We start from the raw sequence: 18,997 nt of genomic DNA, 5'->3' as shown, positions 1-18,997 counted from the left end.
ACTGTGCCCTGTGGCTGTACAATCTGCACCAATTTGTCACATGGCTTAGTTAATTCTGTTTTCACAAAATTAAGGATAAGCTGTTGGCACCCCACCTTGATTGTTAACTTTCCTTTGTCTGTGTTTTTTTTTTTTTTTTTAAAAACCTTTATTTATGCAAAAGTGTACACCGCTATTTAGCCGAACATCCCGGGGGCACGGCAGCATATTAAAGACATAATATCACGGCATACATCGATCATATTTCCGGATAGGTGAGGTTTAATTTTACTTTTAAATCAGGATGAAGTCAAGAACGTAAAAAGCTCCAATATAACGTAAAGAAATGTGGGAATCAGGTGCCTAACCGTAAGATATAGTCATATAATGGGCGAGCCAAACAATAAGTCCTGCATAATGGAGACGATCACAAATAAGACATGGGCACCGCATCAGAGATGCAGGATATACATGCATACAATTACTACGAGCACCAATTAGGCGCCCGCCCAATTACACCAATAATGCAACAACAGCTGGGCACAGATTACGACAAATCAATGAAAGCTCAGGGAATAATCCAACAGACTGATCCCAAACCCAGAAAAAGAAGAAAGTGAAAGGAAAACCAAAAGAGCGAAGAAAAAGGGCCATAGAAACAAATTAGGAAAAAACAATAAAACCCCTTCCCCAACCCCCCACCCCGCACACCTGTAGATGGCTACGGCCTACCCCCCCTAGCAGCGTGCCTGTCGCCCAGTTTCTAAACCCGAAATATAGAAGAGAGAAGAAATAGAAAAGAGAGGAGAGATATAAGAAGAAGAAAAACATTGAGGGGTCTCCAGTGCAGGCCCCCGCCCCCCCCCTCCGCCGCGTAGCATTTCAAACATCCCAGCGCCGCTACCAAAATGTCAAAGGCAACAATTTAAATCAGGATAGTAGTCATCACTCCAGCTCCACAAGTTACAGAACTAAGACAAAAGCCCCCCCGAGCAGCAACCGAAAAAACAGATCTCCATCATTCAACCCAGACCCACCCAGCCACAATATAGACAGATCTCAGTCCAGTTAGTGGAGGGTCAAACAATCAAAATACCAAAAGTAATGCAAGCAGGTAAGTCCGGAGGAAGGCAGGGTATCTTGCAATACACCAGGACACGACACACTCGAAAGCCATCCACAGCCCACTCGGCGGTTCCAAATCAGGAGAACAGAGTCTGGTCCAAAAAGATCAGTCATTTCGTTGAGTCAGGAGTGCATGACGACAGCATCCACCGGAGAAAGAACATGGTGTAAGACTCCGAGATAAGCACACCCGATGAAGTCTCCGATACTCCATGTACCCATGGAACCAGGTGTCAATGTGACGATCCGCCTTGGAACAAGCAGGGAGACCCCCAAATACGAACTCCCGCTACTTAGCCACAATTAAAGTCGCAGCAACTCTCCACAGCAGTGTCCCCACCAATACCTGCAGAGGGGATCACACAAGCGAAGTCTCCAAGGAGTATACCGGCAACGGACTTTTCCTCCATTCCAGACGTACCAGGGTTTGAGCACAGTGGCTATCGAATCCGGATTATGGGCCACCAGCACATCGGGGGGGCATCCGATTCCCACTCTCCGATCTTCAGCGTGTGCCACCATCGCCACGGACAGGCACGGCTCAATGAAGGCGACCGCACAAGCCGGGACCCCCAGCATAAGTGCCGCGGGGGTGCACACCAGAGCAACCATCCCGAGACTCAAAAAAGGGGGGTTGAGTACCAACGCCACCATGCTGCACACCGTGTGGGCGTTCAACTCCATTTCCCCGCAATAGGTTACATATTCGCCCCCTGGATCTCAAAGGCGCCGTCAAAACTGTTGTGGAGCAACCGGTTCCGATCACCTGGAGTGCGGGATACAATCAGGCGCACGCGGGTCACACAAAGCCATGTTAGGGAGACAAAGAGCTGCAGCGTGTCGGCCTGTTCCACAAAGCAGCAATCAGAGGGGGGGGGGGCCGTAACAGGCATAGATTGATGGCATAATGCGGAGATACACCAGGCTCGACAGAACGAGTGTTGGGTGTGTAGTCAGAGATGGGTGGGTCTCCATAGCAGTTGACCGGCACCTTCCGGGTCTGTGTGGCCGCTGTTGTTCTATTCGCGGCCGGCAGCCGCATCACGCAGGGTCGCGGCTCCGGGACTCATGCAGGCCGCAATGCACGGGAGGGCATATCTTCGTCCTCAGGGCTCGGAGATCAGCCGGAGTCTCACACGGAGGGGCAGCGCACTCTCCGACGTTCGGGAGCCTAGCAGCAGCGCAGGAAGGATAGCGGGATCCGGCGGCAGGGGAAGAAGGTCGACGGAGCCGGGAGCCCGGGCGACCATCTTGGTCGCCGGTCTGGCTCCGCCCCCTCTCTGTGTTTTTTTATTAACATTCCAAGGTTTGTTTTTTATCTAAACAGCTTTCACGCTGCAAGCAAACGTTTGGCAAGTTTGTGCGGGAGCATCATCAAAACCTTAATCATCAAAGCGGCAATGTCTGAGCCACCATGGCAGCAAAGCTGTATAGACAATCTGTCCTTCATATACGTAATAGTAAACATAGAAACAGTAGCCGGTTTCTGTCTGCACTCTACTACACGCAAAGGGGGAATATTAAGTCTCGTTGATGCAGTCAGAAGGGTAGGGAGCATCAGAAAGCCAAGATGCCCGCAGAAGTATCAACCCTGCATGCGAAAATTCCAACGGGTAGCGTAGAGTCTCAACAGCATATAAAAGTTTAACATACAAAAGGGAAAATAAAATTGCATTTTTTACTGTATAAGGGCCGCATCACATTCAGCCCCATACTTCCAGCAGGGACAACCGATAAGTTACCGCTTTTTCAACAGGAGTAATGGAAATACGCCATAAGGTTAGGTACGATTTTCATTTAAAATTGAGTGTGAAGTACAGTAGATATCTACCCATGGTAGTAATTAGGTCTGCTTTTCTTTGTCAAATAAATGGGTTTCCTCACACCAGCCATAGGACAATTTCACTAAACCATAGGACAATTTCACTAAACTCTATGTCTGCCTTATTGGCAATATGAGAATTCTTAACCTACTTTTGTCCCAGGCATATTAGTGTGATAAGAGAGCAAATAGTGGTACCACAAGTGTCTGTGAAAACCAGCCTAAATGAACTAATTAGATCTTCCTTGTTCCTCTTTCTGTCTCTCACGCTCTCTTTCGTTGTCACCCTTCAATCTCGCAACGTCTGTGTTCCTCTCTCTCTTCTTTCGCTCTCGACTCTAGCACACACACCATACTTATCGCTCTTTTCCCTGTCACCCTTGTTTCGTCTCGTGTGCCCTTTCTTTTCGTGCCTCTCCCTGTATCTTACTCTTTCTCTCTTCCGTTGTCACCCACACTGTCTCTTAACTTCTATTTCTCCCGCATCCCTCTCATTGACCTACTCACTCTAGTCTCTATTGCTCTCACACCACTAATGTGACTGCTGAGCATCAGTGAGACTTGTCGGATTCCCACCAACAATGTCAAGGTAACACTTAAACTGCGTTTACGTCACATCATTATCAGATGTTTTTCTTGGAATCACCCGAGGTGCGGGTGGATGGTTGATCTCTGGTGATTAAAAGCTGAAACCTTTCGACCCAATTGTACAGAGAGCGCTCATGATTCCCAGGTCCATGCGCGAGCAGCCCTTTCAGTCCAAGTTTCAGCTTTGCACTCTGGAGCTTGTAATCTTGATTTTATAGTGTGCTAATCAGGACTATAAGTCCCAGAATGCCAAGACATAAAAATAGACTGGATGGTTTACTTACGCATTAACTTAGGAAACGTGATATCTGGAGCTCCGCCTTCACTATCTATTCCCGTTGCTTGCCATAGCGCCTGGGTTGGTTTGAAACGCTACACAAAAGGCTGTCACAAAATGAAAATACCAATTGCCAAAATGTATCTCGGCGTCCATTTTACTATAGGCGCTCTCAAAACCCAGATGGACCCCAAGTGTTAGTAAATGTAAATGTGTTGTATTTGTAAAGCACACGGCTGCCCACGGGACGGGGCGTCCCGGTGCTGCACTCATACCGCTGTGGAACCCTTCCTGGCTTTTCCATGTGAAATGTCCACTCCTGGGCCCCCCCCCAAGATGAAGCCAGGCATCCAAGCGCTGCTGGGGTCGTTGTGGAGATTAAGCAAGCTATTGCCCAGAGTCACAGAGTGGGACCCATAATTAGACTAGGCACCGAGGTGAGAATTATCAGGTCCGGGGAGATTGAGTCCAAGAGCCGCCGAGGCGGGAATTGAACCTGGTCCCGGGCCAGACCTCTGCATCAGGGTCTGCAGCTCTAATCATTGAGCCACGCTAAACCCCCTTTTCTGGTGAAAAGGTCATGTTATGCAGATAGGCAGAAACATGGCAAGTTTGAAAGCTGTACTGTGTGGCATGCAATTAATCTCCATTCATGATCTGCTGTACCTATCAGTAAACAAAGCGTTGTCTTTAGAGAGAGATCTGTGGACTTCCACTTAGGGCAGCCAGCTAACAAGAGTATGGTCTGAGCTAAAGGAAGATGGCAGGCTCAGAAATGAGCTGTCTTTAGAGGTGTCTGCTTCAAAGAGGTTGGGAAAGAGAGTTGCTCATCAGAAGGTACTAGGGCTGTTATTTGCAGAGCCCCGATGACGGGGGTAGGGTTCCAAAGCAGCTGGAATGCGTCAGAGGACTGATGCGAGGGGGAGAAGTGCTACAGGGAGCTCGTCACGGGCATTGCCATCAACAGTGCAGCAGGTACAGTGGCACCGGGGCCTTAGTGTGTGAGGGGCCACTACACTCAGAGGTGGCTGGCTTCTATAACAAGCATTGATATAGCCAATAGGTCTTGCCTTTGGGACCTTATAAGTGTTTAGTTATCCAGCACAATATCCTTGTTTTTATAGCACGGACGCTGGCATTTACAATGCAGTAGGTCTCGCATTTGCGACTGTTTAAGCTACTGGCATTGTAAATAACAATGCCTTTTATTTATCTGTTTTAAAAACAACACATACATAAAAGGCAATGTCGTTTACAATGCCATTAGCTCAAACTCTCGTAAATGCGAGTCCTATTGCATTGCAAATGCTTATTTTTTTGTTGGGTTGCTTAACTTTGCTATTTTACATGGTTTAGTTGCTTCCTTTGTTACTCTGTGTAGCTCTGGAGACTCGTAAGCTTGCTTGACTGCTGTTTAGTGTAAATCTTTAAGGCACCGTGAAAGGGCAGTAGTTTGGGGGTCAGACAGGATGCCAGTAGGCATGGTAATAGACTTGTGGAACTTTGACGTCAGATGAAGTGCATGTAAAGGAGGTGAGAGAGAAAGGTGGGCGACAACGTAACATAGCAGGTTTTTGGTGGAGTGGGGGCATTTGGTGCAGAATTGGTCTGAAGATAGACCGGCCATCATAATAGGCTGTATGAAAATAACCAGAGGCCTGAAGCAGTATGGCTCTGCGGCCTCAGCAAATGCAGATTAACATTTGTCTGGCTGCGGTCATTTTGGGCAACAAACTGTGTGTGTGTGTGTGTGTGTGTATATGCGTGCTCGGGTGCTAAAGATGCAGCAACCTTTTTATATGAAGATGACACTGCTTTGTACGAAAAAACACATTTTACTTTCGCATTTGTTCAAGCCACGTCCCACCCCTTTTGTTGTATTTAAATTTGTTTACTCCTCGTGCTTTTTAAGGGGACCACCATTTTTCTTCTGTTGCCAATCCATTGTTCTGAATAGGGCTCTGGTGTCCACTGTTATCACACTAGGCAAATGTCCTATAACCTATCCACATCTTAAAATTGAACTTCCCTTGAACTGCTTTTAAGAGTATTGACACAGAAGGCATGCCTTTATTTCCAGGGGACTGTGACCCCTGGTTATTCGTGTATGAAACCACTGGGTGATGGGGCACAACATCTGCACAACACCAACCGATACGGGCACTTGATGCCTGAGGTGCAGCACTGACAGCTCACCTGGTGACCGGCAACAAGATACCTACCTTCATGTACTGCACCATTTGCTGGTGAGGTGATTTCTGTAGAAACAAATATATGGTGGCAAGATGGACTCCTTTGTACTCCATTAATTTTTAACTTGTGTTCATTATCTTGTGTACTCTCCAATTTAAACTTTGTCAGCGTGCTCGCTCTCTCCCCGCTCCGCCCACTTTGCGCTGCAATCTAGTAAGAACACGAGGGTACCACTTTATGATACCCATAAAGCTGCACAGCCTATTAGAATGAGTCCAATGAATTAAATTCATGGTCAACGCTTCATTTAATACACAATTTTATCCATCATATTCTTCTTTTAATCTCTTAAGTTTTCTTCAATCCATTATACTCATTGTCGTTTTTGTTTCATGCTGATCAATAAAACACAGGAAAGTGATGTTTCCACATGCCACGCTTTTATTAAAATCACCCAATGCATTTCGGGAAAAAAATCCCTTCTTCAGGGGTTTCTAAGGTACAAAAAGATTAATCGTCGTTAGTTCCGTAATACTACTCACAATGCAATAAACATAACTGCTGGATTTCACAGTCTTCAAAATATACACACATATTTCATACGATGTCAGTTACACATATATGGCCAAGCGCTGCCTATACCGAATATCCCCAAATCATCGGTCACCTCACATATCTAAACTACAAGCATCCATCCATAAATGACAACTGCTTATCACCGCGAGATAGATTCAAACACATTGAAGCATGAGAGGAAATCCAGACAAGCTTTAGACCTGGAGATTTAAACAGCACATGTCACGGTAAGCGTGTAGCATAGCCTGATAGCAAATGAGATTACAAGCAGGCGCTAGGGGTGAATAGTAACCCAGGAAGCAGTTGTCTCTGACGATCCTGCATGCTGACGGAAGACGCTAGTTTCCCGATTACATAACTTGCCAAATTGAAAATCACAATATTGCGCTACTCGCCCGATCATTAAATGACCGATTACCGTTCACTCTAAGGTTTTGCCTATATACCAGATCAAAGATTTGACTGAATCAATTGAAAATCTGTTTCAAGTTTCTTGCCGTTGATTGAATTTTGAAAATATCATCTATTGGAAATTTCAGGGAGTTTTTTCAGCAATGAATTATTCTGTCCTGATGATGGTCTACATGACGTCTGCATATTAGACCGAAACGTCGACACCTCCATCATCTCCAGAAACGTTGCATTGTCACCAACATACGACCATTATTTATTAATTATTTTGGGTTGTTTGTTACAGTCAACAGGAGTTGATGTTTTTGTTGTGAACTGAAGAGTCAATGCTATCTGTACCTCTGCTCACAATTTTTTGCTTGAATTGATTTCTCTGTATTTGCCTCCCAAGATGTAATTTTGTTGCTTTATCACTAAATACAAAAAATTATTTTTTCAGAATTTAACTTAGACTCTCCGTAGGTTAGATATTCCAGCAGTGAATGCGGGAGCCAATTTCCAAACTTAAGTGCGTGTGAGGTCTGCCTCAGAGTTCCGCCTCGTATGGCTGGAAACTGGGTATCCAGCCATATAGGAAGGTTAATTACAACCAGTACAACTGTTTAATGTACTAAGGGCGATCTCTTATTTCACCACATTGAATACTCTCCTTCACCACCTTACACTTGAGCACCTTTTCCGTCACACACGTTTCCTCTGGAGCAACCTCCCCTGCTAAATGATAATGTACAGTCAAAAATGTTCTGATTTTATACCAATTGGCATGAAAATAAAATGCATGGTGAATTAGCCTATGGTTTGTTGCACTTTTTTGTTGTTTAAGTTTGAATGGTGCAGCAAGGTGGCATAACATACTCATGGGCTTCTTCTCATACACATGAGTCAAGAGCACCTGTAGCACTGGAGAAGTGTCTGGCATTGTTTGGGCGTTTCCCCAGGTCTGGGAGAAAAGCCGCATGCAGTCACTATATAATACAAATGTACCCTGCCCAAGGCTATTTAAGTCTACTAAATGTGCTCTCTGTGCTCTGTAATATCGTCCCATGGTAGTAACCTCACCTTTGCCTAGGATTGTGTGTTGTAAGAAGCCCTGAGAGTCAAACTCCGGGATCACCCAAAACAGCAAACCAGCTGCAAATGAGGATGTCTTGGACCATATTCTTTCATAAGATGTTCTGTACTATCCTGCTAAAGTTATGAGGATGCTCCTTGTTAGATTAATAACATTCCCTCCAAACAATCACTCTAGCATGTTTCCCCCTTCTCAGTTCTAATTGCACATCTATCTGGTCTAAACATAAGCAGCTAGCTGAAGCCTCGGACATTGCTGCTGTGTCACTGCATGATTAAGTTTGTAATTAGGAGCTCCCAGCCCTCCCTCAGATAGCAGAGCACACACTTTACAGATGGCGACCCTGCCACTCCCTCCTCTGCACACCAAGGTAAGTATGCTTTGTAGTTCCCTAAAGTATGTTTTGTAAGTATCAGTGGCAGTGCTGTAAAATAATAAAGCAGCCTAGAAAGGACCACTGTTTTTGTCATCACATCTCTTCCCAGGGCAATAGAAGGGTGTTCCAAAAGGACACAGATTGGCAAATTGCAGACATCGCAGTACCCAAGTTACCCACAAGATCAGCCTAACTGCGTTAAATGTTCACACCTAAGTATTTGTAGTCTCAAATGTCCATATTATTCTAGCATCAAGGGGAAACCTGAGCTACTTGTCCAATGTCTTTCTTACCCCAATTTATTTTAAGCCGGACTTCACTCCACATTCATCCAGTAAATCCATCAGTGCTGTCAGCAAACTCTGGCCTTCTCGAAGATAAATGCGCACATCATCAGAGCACAGAGATATTATATGAGAGGTATCATTTACAGCTAATCCCCATTCCGCACGTTTGGCCCTAAGCAAGCAAGCCAAGGGTTCCATTGTTAGTGAGAAAATGATGGATGAAAATGGGCACTTTTGTCTTGTGCTTCTCCCAATATCTTTTCTTTGATATCACTCTGCCTGTGTGGACTTGTGTCATATGGCTTGAGTACAGTAGGCATTCTCACTGCCCAGGTCAATTATATAATGGACTTCCAACAAATATAACAAACAGAGTATCAAAGGCATTTTCTGTGTCTAATGAAGTCACCCAATGCACAGATTCCTGTCTTCAGCTCCAACCCATCGCTTTGAGTAGACGTAATAAGTTAAAAGCCATTTCTCCCCAGAATAAAACCATTCTGGTCTGGGTGGATTACAATTTGAGCTATGGGCCTTAGGTGGTTAGCCAGTACCTTACCAAGAACCTTATAATCAAAGTTTACCAGAGAGAAGGGGGGTACAAGCTCACATTCAGAGGATCTCTGCCCTGTTTGAGGGGAGGGAGGGGGGAAAGAGACTATCAGGGCTTCCCTAATACAGGAAGGTAGCATCCTATTATTTGCCTTATCGTAAACCTGAACTAGTCAGGCATCAATAGTGACCCCCCCTATACTCAATAAATTCAATGGGCAGCCCATCTGAACCCGGTGTCTTACCTCAGGCTACTTAAGCAATCCTGAGTTGTAACTCCTCAACTGTTACTGCTTTCCTCTAGTTCTAAGAGTTGTACAGCATTCATCGTAGGAATTGGTATCTCCTTCATATAATTATATAACACTCTTTCCTCTACATCAAAAGGAGTTTCAAACAGTTTTCTATTATATGCCCCAAATACCGGACACCTAGGTATTGTAGATCAGGGCCGGAGTAAGAGTATATAATAAATAAGTGCGTGAGCCCAATTAGGAGCATAAACAGCTACCATCGATAGCAGCTCTCAATCAAGCAATCCCTCAGAAACCACATATCTTCCCTCTGTATCTATTCCGGTGTGTTACAGTGTGAAGGGGACACTGGGAGCAATCCATAGAAGTACTCCCCTGATGTACGAAGATTATGTGCTTCAGATTAGTATTCCCTGCCACCTTTTGGACAACTTAGTCAATTATTGAGCAGTGATGTGTGTATCTTTTAAATATGAAAATTGTATGTGCCTATGCGTCTAATATGTATGAATACTACATTGCTTCATTGGATTACCCGTGCCCCATATATTCAAGGTTAAGAAGTTCTCTCTTTCACTGGGTATTGCATCATTCACCCACATTATTATATAACCATATGAGGGATCATGGAACACATTTTGCTAACTTGCACTCTGCATTGATTCTGTTTTGCAATACGCTACTTGAGTTACAGGATCTTGGACCCTCAAACAAATTCCCAACTTCCGCTTCCTGGCAGAAAAAAATATCATTAGCACTGCCACCACAACGATGCACTAAACAGATGCAAACAAAATGTCAATTTCCAGAAAAAGTGGGGAACCTGTGGTCACATAACATACATCAAGCTTCCACTCGCCTGTGGCTCCGCCCCTTAAATATCTGTGTACCCACTGTCATGCACAGCTCTCGACAATGAAGTGCAGTCCCACTTCCCCAACCAGGATAACCCCTGGCCCACACCTCATTGACAACAAGGATAGTACTCCTTGTAAGTACATAAAAAGATCAGCAGTCATTGAGCGACCATTGACCCTGTTCTAGGTAGGTCGCTCCCCACGCCGCACAGCTCCACTTTTCTGTGCGCCTGTGTCTCTGACCCCGCTGCTACCGCGAGTTCTTGGCCCCGCTTAGGTATTCGTTCCACTACTGCACCACTCTTTATTTTGTGACTGTTTTTCCCCACTGCTGTTCTAATTGTCTGCACTCTGAATTAATCCCTGTATTTTCTATTGTATTGTACTTTTTGGCTTAATCCCTGCATTTTATATTTATTGTATCTTTGTTCCGCCCGTTTTTTCCCGCCGTCCAGACCTCCTTCCCCCTTTTCTGCCGCTGCGTCCACTGCGGCCCCGCCCCCTCGCCCATTAGTGTATCGCTCCCCGCCTCCCAGCTGCTCCTTCCTCCCACTATTATGGCGGCCGCTGCGCAGTTAAGAGCGACCCATGACCGTGTTCCAGGCAGGTCGCTCCCCACAGCTCCACCTTCCTGTGCCCGTGTCCCTGACCCCGCTGCTGCCGCGAGTTCTTGGCCCCCCTTAGGTACCCGTTCCACTACTGCACCACTTGTTTTATTTTGTGACTGTTTTTTCACCCCCGCTGTTCAAATTGTCTGCACTCTGAATAATCCCTGTATTTTCTATTGTATTGGACTTTTTGGCTTAATCCCTGCATTTTATATTTATTGTACCTTCGTTCTGCCCGTTTTTTCCCGCCGTCCAGACCTCCTTCCCCCTTTTCTGCCGCTGCGTCCACTGCGCCCCCGCCCCCTCGCTCACCCTTCAGTGTATCGCTCCCCGCTGCTCCGCCCTCCCACCTCCTCTTATTATGGCGGCCGCTGCGCAGTGAAGAGCGATCCTTGACTCTGTTCTAGGCAGGTCGCTCCCCACGCCGCAAAGCTCCACCTTATTGTGCCCGTGTCCCTGACCCCGCTGCTGCGAGTTCTTGCCCCCCCCCCCTTAGGTACCGGTCCCACTACTGCACCACTTGTTTTATTTTGTGACTGTTTTTTCACCCTCGCTGTTCAAATTGTCTGCACGCTGCATTAATCCCTGTATTTTCTATTGTATTGTAGTTTTTGGCTTAATCCCTGCATTTTATATTTATTTTACCTTCGTTCCACCTGTTTTTTCTCGCCGTCCATTCCTCCTTCCCCGCCGCTGCGTCCCCACTCCTCTCGCTCGCCTCCCCGCCTCCCAGCTGCTCTTCCCTCCCACCTCCCCATATTATGGAGGCCGTGCCAAAGGCAAGCCAGTCTGCGCCTGGACCGCACCCAGCGCCAGTCCCCCTGGCCCGCACAATCCCAGACGCCGATACGACGCCCACTTTCTCCACGCTCTCAACGTCGAACGCTCATCCGTCAGCTCCCAGGCCTCACTAAAGCGCACCCATGGACCCTCCAAGCCACCACCGCACCCACCAGGGTAGGACACAAACCCCTCAACTGCATACTACTCAACACCCGCTCCGTACACAAGCACGCCATCGAACTCTGGGACCTATTAGATTCATCCTCCCTGGACGTCGCCTTCCTGACAGAGACCTGGATGAACCCTTTCTCGGCACCTGACATCGCCATTGCCATCCCAGATGGCTACAAAATCACCCGCAGGGACCGCACCGGAGTTGGAGGAGGAATCGCCATCATCCACAAGAACACCCTCAGGATCACGACCAACACCAGTGACACCCTCAGCGCCGCCGAGCACCTGCACTTCCAGATCCACATCGACCCAAACACCACCCTCAGAGAAACCCTCATCTACACACCCACCCAAACCACGGGCGCACTTCAGCGACGCCATCGCAGACCTCGTCAGCACACACGCCTTTGCATTCACAGACTACCTTCTCCTCGGAGACCTGAACTCCCACCTCAAGAATACCAACGACAGCAACTAAACCGCCCTACTCAATAACCTCGCACTCAGACAGCTCATCACAACCCCCACCCACTGGACACACCTCGACCCAATCTTCTCCTCCAACAACAACATCCCCTTCAGCTACACCACCGAGCACCTCTGAACCGACCACTGCTGTGTCTATTTCACCTTCGAGAAACCCACCACACAACACCACAGTCTACAGACCCCCCCCGCCGCAGCTGGACCAAGGTCACCGAAGACCAGCTTATCGTCACCCTCGCCCAAAACCCACCAACCAACTCCGCAGACACACTCACAACCTCAGGTAATGGATCGACAACGGCGCCAACACCCTCTCCCCAATTAAGAAACCCTCCAACAGACGCACAGACAGGAAAGCCATCTGGTTCTCCACCGACCTCCAGGCATCCAAACAGACCTGCCGAAGACTAAATGGCGCAGCGAACAGACACCAGATAACGCAGCCTACAAGAACGCTGTCCGCAAGCACCACCAACTCATCCAAATCGCCAAAAAGTCCTCCTTCAAGGAACGCATCAACAACAACGAACACAACAGCAAAGAGCTCTTCAACATTGTGAAGGAACTCTCCAACCCCAGCTCCAACAACATCCCGCCGTCGCAAGACCTCTGGAACTCGCTAGCCACCTTCTTCCACCGTAAAATCGCAGACATCCAAGACAGCTTCAACACCTAGACCCCCCCGACATCAACAGACACCTCAGAATCACCGCCCCTCAGCCACATAAACCTCCTGCGCTCCTGGAACCACGTCAACGATGATGCCACCATCAAAATCATGAGCACCATCCACTCCGGATCTCCATCCGACCCCTGCCCACACCACATCTTTAACAAAGCAAGCACCATCATCGCACCCCACCTCCGCAAGATCATCAACACCTCCTTCGAGACCGCCACCTTCCCAGAAATCTGGAAGCACGCTGAGATCAACGCCTTACTCAAGAAACCCAAGGCATACCCCAAGGACCTCAAGAACTTCAGGCCTATCTCCCTGCTCCCATTCCCGGCAAAAGTCATCGAGAAGATGGTGAACAAGCAACTGAGACGCTTCCTCAAAGAGAACAATGCTCTGGACGTATCTCAATCAGGATTCCGCAGCAACTAAAGCACCGAAACCGCCCTCATCGCCACCACCGACATCAGGACCCTGCTAGACAGCGGCGAAACCGCGGCCCTCATTCTCCTGGACCTGTCGGCCGCCTTCCACACCGTCTGCCACCACACCATACGCACACGCCTCCACAACGCAGGGATCCGCGATAAAGCCCTGGACTGGACCACCTCCTTACTCACCGGAAGAACACAAAGTGTCCGCCTCCCCTCCTTCCGCTCAGAAGCCACCAAAATCATCTGCGGCGTACCCCAAGGATCATCACTCAGCCCTACACTCTTCAACATCTACATGACACCGCTTGCCAACATCATCCGATCACCCAACCTCAACATCATCTCATACGCCGACGACACACAGCTGATCTTCTCCATCACCGAGGACCCCACCACCGCCAACAGCAACCTCCACGAGGGAATGAATGAGGTCGCCGAATGGATGAAGAACAGCCACATGAAGCTGAACTCAGACAAGATGGAGGTCCTCATCGTCGGATCCACCCCCTTCGCCTGGGATGACTCCGGGTGGCCGGGCACACTGGGAGCAGCACCGACACCCACTGACCACGCACGCAACCTGGGAATCATCCAGACTCATCACTATCAATGACCCAGCAAGTTAACGCAGTCTCATCCTCCTGCTTCAACGCCCTCCGCATGCTTCGCAAGATCTACAAATGGATCCCCACCAAGACCAGAAGAACGGTCACCCAGGCACTCAGCAGCAAACTGGACTACGGCAACACCCTCTACGCGGGAACTACGGCCAAACTTCAAAGTGACTCCAACGCATCCAGAATGCCTCTGCACGTCTCATCCTAGACATCCCCCGCCACAGCCACATCACAGAACACCTGAGAGACCTACACTGGCTCCCCGTCAACAAGAGGATCATCTTCAAACTCCTCACTTACGCTCACAAGGCCAGCCACAACACCAGACCAACATACCTCAACACACAACTCACCTTCGACACCCCAAACCGCCAGCTCCGCTCAGCCGACCGCGCCACCGTCCCACGCATCCAAAGAACGAGCGCTGGCGGAAGATCGTTCTCCCACCTCGCCACCAAGACCTGGAACACCCTTCCCCATTGACCTATGACAGACCCAGGACCTACTGACCTTCAGGAGACGCCTCAAGACCTGGCTGTTCGAGCAGTAGCAAAACCCCTCTCCCTTACCCCCCCCCCTCAGCGCCTTGAGACCCTCACGGATGAGCAGTGCGCTTTATAAAATAATTGATTGATTGATTGAGGTTTTATCTGGACCTTCCCCAATCAATGTCCTCAGGTGCATCATTTTCTGGGTGCCCTATCACCTCTTGACCAACTGACAGAGTTGCGTTATTAGAGCTGTTGTGACACTTCACCCACCACTAGGGCGATGACGGTCTATTACTCAGTCTTCTAGCAGTTTGTCTTCTAGGCCTTTGCAGCAACCACCAAACATCTACCAGAGACCTGTCCTTTGCTGTCACATTACTCATGACACTAGCTACGTTCAGGCCTCTGCAGAAGTCTGAAAGAAATGAGTCTTATCACAGTGTATCACTTGAAGCTTAGCAGGAAACATGAATACATTTGACACAGTTGTTTTTTGACTTCGAGAAAGGATTCCATTTTTCTATGTACCTGAGCTGTGTAGTCTGGGAAAATATTGACCTTCTGGTTTTCCACTGCCCAAGGCCCTTTGTTTCTTGACACCTGAACGATATGGTCTCTGTCATGATAGTTAAATAGCCTTGCCACTACTGGTATTGGAGACGTCTGGTAAACAGCATGCCGTCCGGAACTCTATGCATCTGCTCCAGTGAGTCTTTTTGCCTTCCAACACTGTGTGGGGCAACCATTCTTCGAGGAATAATTCCGTACTTAGACCATCTGCCCTCTCCAAAAGGCCCACAATCCCATTATTACAACGTAAGCAGCCTTCTGAGTAGTCTGCATTCATCTTAAGAAATCTCCCATCGTCTTGTGGTTCCTTCGGTTGACTTTGCATATCTTGCACAAACAGTCTCACCGCTGCCACACTAGACTCGTTGCTCTTGACTCTGGCATTACGTTTCTGCTCTCATAAGACCTATCTCAATTGCCAGTGTGTCAAGTTTAGGTTCAATTGTGGCTTTATTGACTGTGATAGCCTGCAGAGGTTTGCTAATTGTGCCTGCGTGGACATGCAGAATTTTCTCCATCTGGTTCAGAGGAGCATCAGCTTCCTCTCAACCCTGAGTGCGGGCAAGTAACATTAGCCTTCCAGGCATTATGTCTCACAAGAGCACGTTATGCCAATCACATCGTTGATATCTAGAGTAAATCGGCACAATAACTGGATCCAATGCAGTTTCCCCAGCTCCTCTCCTCTCAGGTATTAAAACAGCACTCTTTATGTTAATGCGACCTACTCTCCGGGGATGGACCATGTCGACGCCAGACTCCTCCTCCTCCTTGCCTCATGTGTAGGCGATACAGAAAAGGGGGTGGTGATGAACAGAGTGTCTGAATTAAGCAGACCACTCTTACCCAGTCCAAAGATCAGGGCTTGATCCATCACCGTTATTTATCTCACTGCCCCATCCCAGCTCAGAACCTGGCTATATGCAAATTAGTCTGTCCCTGGCCCAGTGCATCATGGGAACAGGGCAGACCAAACTACCAAGCCAATTCTTCACCAGAAAGGAGACAAGCTACCGGGGACCGGTTTCTGGCATTTCAGCCTCTTCGGCCCGGCTTGCTTGAATCCTGATGGAGCAGTGAGAAAGGGACTCATGTCTGAGTATACCCTGCCACACCTATAGTGGCCAAAAACGATACAGAAAAGGGGGTGGTGATGAACAGAGTGTCTGAATTAAGCAGACCACTCTTACCCAGTCCAAAGATCAGGGCTTGATCCATCACCGTTATTTATCTCACTGCCCCATCCCAGCTCAGAACCTGGCTATATGCAAATTAGTCTGTCCCTGGCCCAGTGCATCATGGGAACAGGGCAGACCAAACTACCAAGCCAATTCTTCACCAGAAAGGAGACAAGCTACCGGGGACCGGTTTCTGGCATTTCAGCCTCTTCGGCCCGGCTTGCTTGAATCCTGATGGAGCAGTGAGAAAGGGACTCATGTCTGAGTATACCCTGCCACACCTATAGTGGCCAAAAACGATACAGAAAAGGGGGTGGTGATGAACAGAGTGTCTGAATTAAGCAGACCACTCTTACCCAGTCCAAAGATCAGGGCTTGATCCATCACCGTTATTTATCTCACTGCCCCATCCCAGCTCAGAACCTGGCTATATGCAAATTAGTCTGTCCCTGGCCCAGTGCATCATGGGAACAGGGCAGACCAAACTACCAAGCCAATTCTTCACCAGAAAGGAGACAAGCTACCGGGGACCGGTTTCTGGCATTTCAGCCTCTTCGGCCCGGCTTGCTTGAATCCTGATGGAGCAGTGAGAAAGGGACTCATGTCTGAGTATACCCTGCCACACCTATAGTGGCCAAAAACGATACAGAAAAGGGGGTGGTGATGAACAGAGTGTCTGAATTAAGCAGACCACTCTTACCCAGTCCAAAGATCAGGGCTTGATCCATCACCGTTATTTATCTCACTGCCCCATCCCAGCTCAGAACCTGGCTATATGCAAATTAGTCTGTCCCTGGCCCAGTGCATCATGGGAACAGGGCAGACCAAACTACCAAGCCAATTCTTCACCAGAAAGGAGACAAGCTACCGGGGACCGCTTTCTGGCATTTCAGCCTCTTCGGCCCGGCTTGCTTGAATCCTGATGGAGCAGTGAGAAAGGGACTCATGTCTGAGTATACCCTGCCACACCTATATAGCCAGGTTCTGAACTGGGATGGTGCAGTGAGCTAAAAAACGGTGATGGATCAAGCCCTGATCTGTTGACTGGGTAGGAGTGTTCTGATTAACTCAGATACTCTGTCCATCACCACCCCCGTTTTTTAATCGTTTTGGCCACCACAAGCGTGGAAGGGTATGCTCAGATGTGAGTCCCTTGCTCACTGCACCATCAGGATTCAAGCAAGCCGGGCCGAAGACGGCTGTAATGCCAGAAACCGGTCCCCAGAAGCTTGTTTCCTTTCCAGTAAAGAATTGGCTTGGTAGTTTGGTCTGCCCTGTTCCCATGATGCACTGGGCCAGGGACAGACTAATTTGCATATAGCCAGGTTCTGAACTGGGATGGTGCAGTGAGCTAAAAAACGGTGATGGATCAAGCCCTGATCTGTTGACTGGGTAGGAGTGTTCTGATTAACTCAGATACTCTGTCCATCACCACCCCCGTTTTTTAATCGTTTTGGCCACCACAAGCGTGGAAGGGTATGCTCAGATGTGAGTCCCTTGCTCACTGCACCATCAGGATTCAAGCAAGCCGGGCCGAAGACGGCTGTAATGCCAGAAACCGGTCCCCGGAAGCTTGTTTCCTTTCCAGTAAAGAATTGGCTTGGTAGTTTGGTCTGCCCTGTTCCCATGATGCACTGGGCCAGGGACAGACTAATTTGCATATAGCCAGGTTCTGAACTGGGATGGTGCAGTGAGCTAAAAAACGGTGATGGATCAAGCCCTGATCTGTTGACTGGGTAGGAGTGTTCTGATTAACTCAGATACTCTGTCCATCACCACCCCCGTTTTTTAATCGTTTTGGCCACCACAAGCGTGGAAGGGTATGCTCAGATGTGAGTCCCTTGCTCACTGCACCATCAGGATTCAAGCAAGCCGGGCCGAAGACGGCTGTAATGCCAGAAACCGGTCCCCGGAAGCTTGTTTCCTTTCCAGTAAAGAATTGGCTTGGTAGTTTGGTCTGCCCTGTTCCCATGATGCACTGGGCCAGGGACAGACTAATTTGCATATAGCCAGGTTCTGAACTGGGATGGTGCAGTGAGCTAAAAAACGGTGATGGATCAAGCCCTGATCTGTTGACTGGGTAGGAGTGTTCTGATTAACTCAGATACTCTGTCCATCACCACCCCCGTTTTTTAATCGTTTTGGCCACCACAAGCGTGGAAGGGTATGCTCAGATGTGAGTCCCTTGCTCACTGCACCATCAGGATTCAAGCAAGCCGGGCCGAAGACGGCTGTAATGCCAGAAACCGGTCCCCGGAAGCTTGTTTCCTTTCCAGTAAAGAATTGGCTTGGTAGTTTGGTCTGCCCTGTTCCCATGATGCACTGGGCCAGGGACAGACTAATTTGCATATAGCCAGGTTCTGAACTGGGATGGATCAAGCCCTGATCTGTTGACTGGGTAGGAGTGTTCTGATTAACTCAGATACTCTGTCCATCACCACCCCCGTTTTTTAATCGTTTTGGCCACCACAAGCGTGGAAGGGTATGCTCAGATGTGAGTCCCTTGCTCACTGCACCATCAGGATTCAAGCAAGCCGGGCCGAAGACGGCTGTAATGCCAGAAACCGGTCCCCGGAAGCTTGTTTCCTTTCCAGTAAAGAATTGGCTTGGT

This window comes from Lissotriton helveticus, chromosome 6 (assembly GCF_964261635.1).
Source record: "Lissotriton helveticus chromosome 6, aLisHel1.1, whole genome shotgun sequence".
In the NCBI taxonomy this organism is placed as follows: Eukaryota; Metazoa; Chordata; class Amphibia; order Caudata; family Salamandridae; genus Lissotriton; species Lissotriton helveticus.
Note: the sequence above shows the minus strand (reverse complement) of the source record.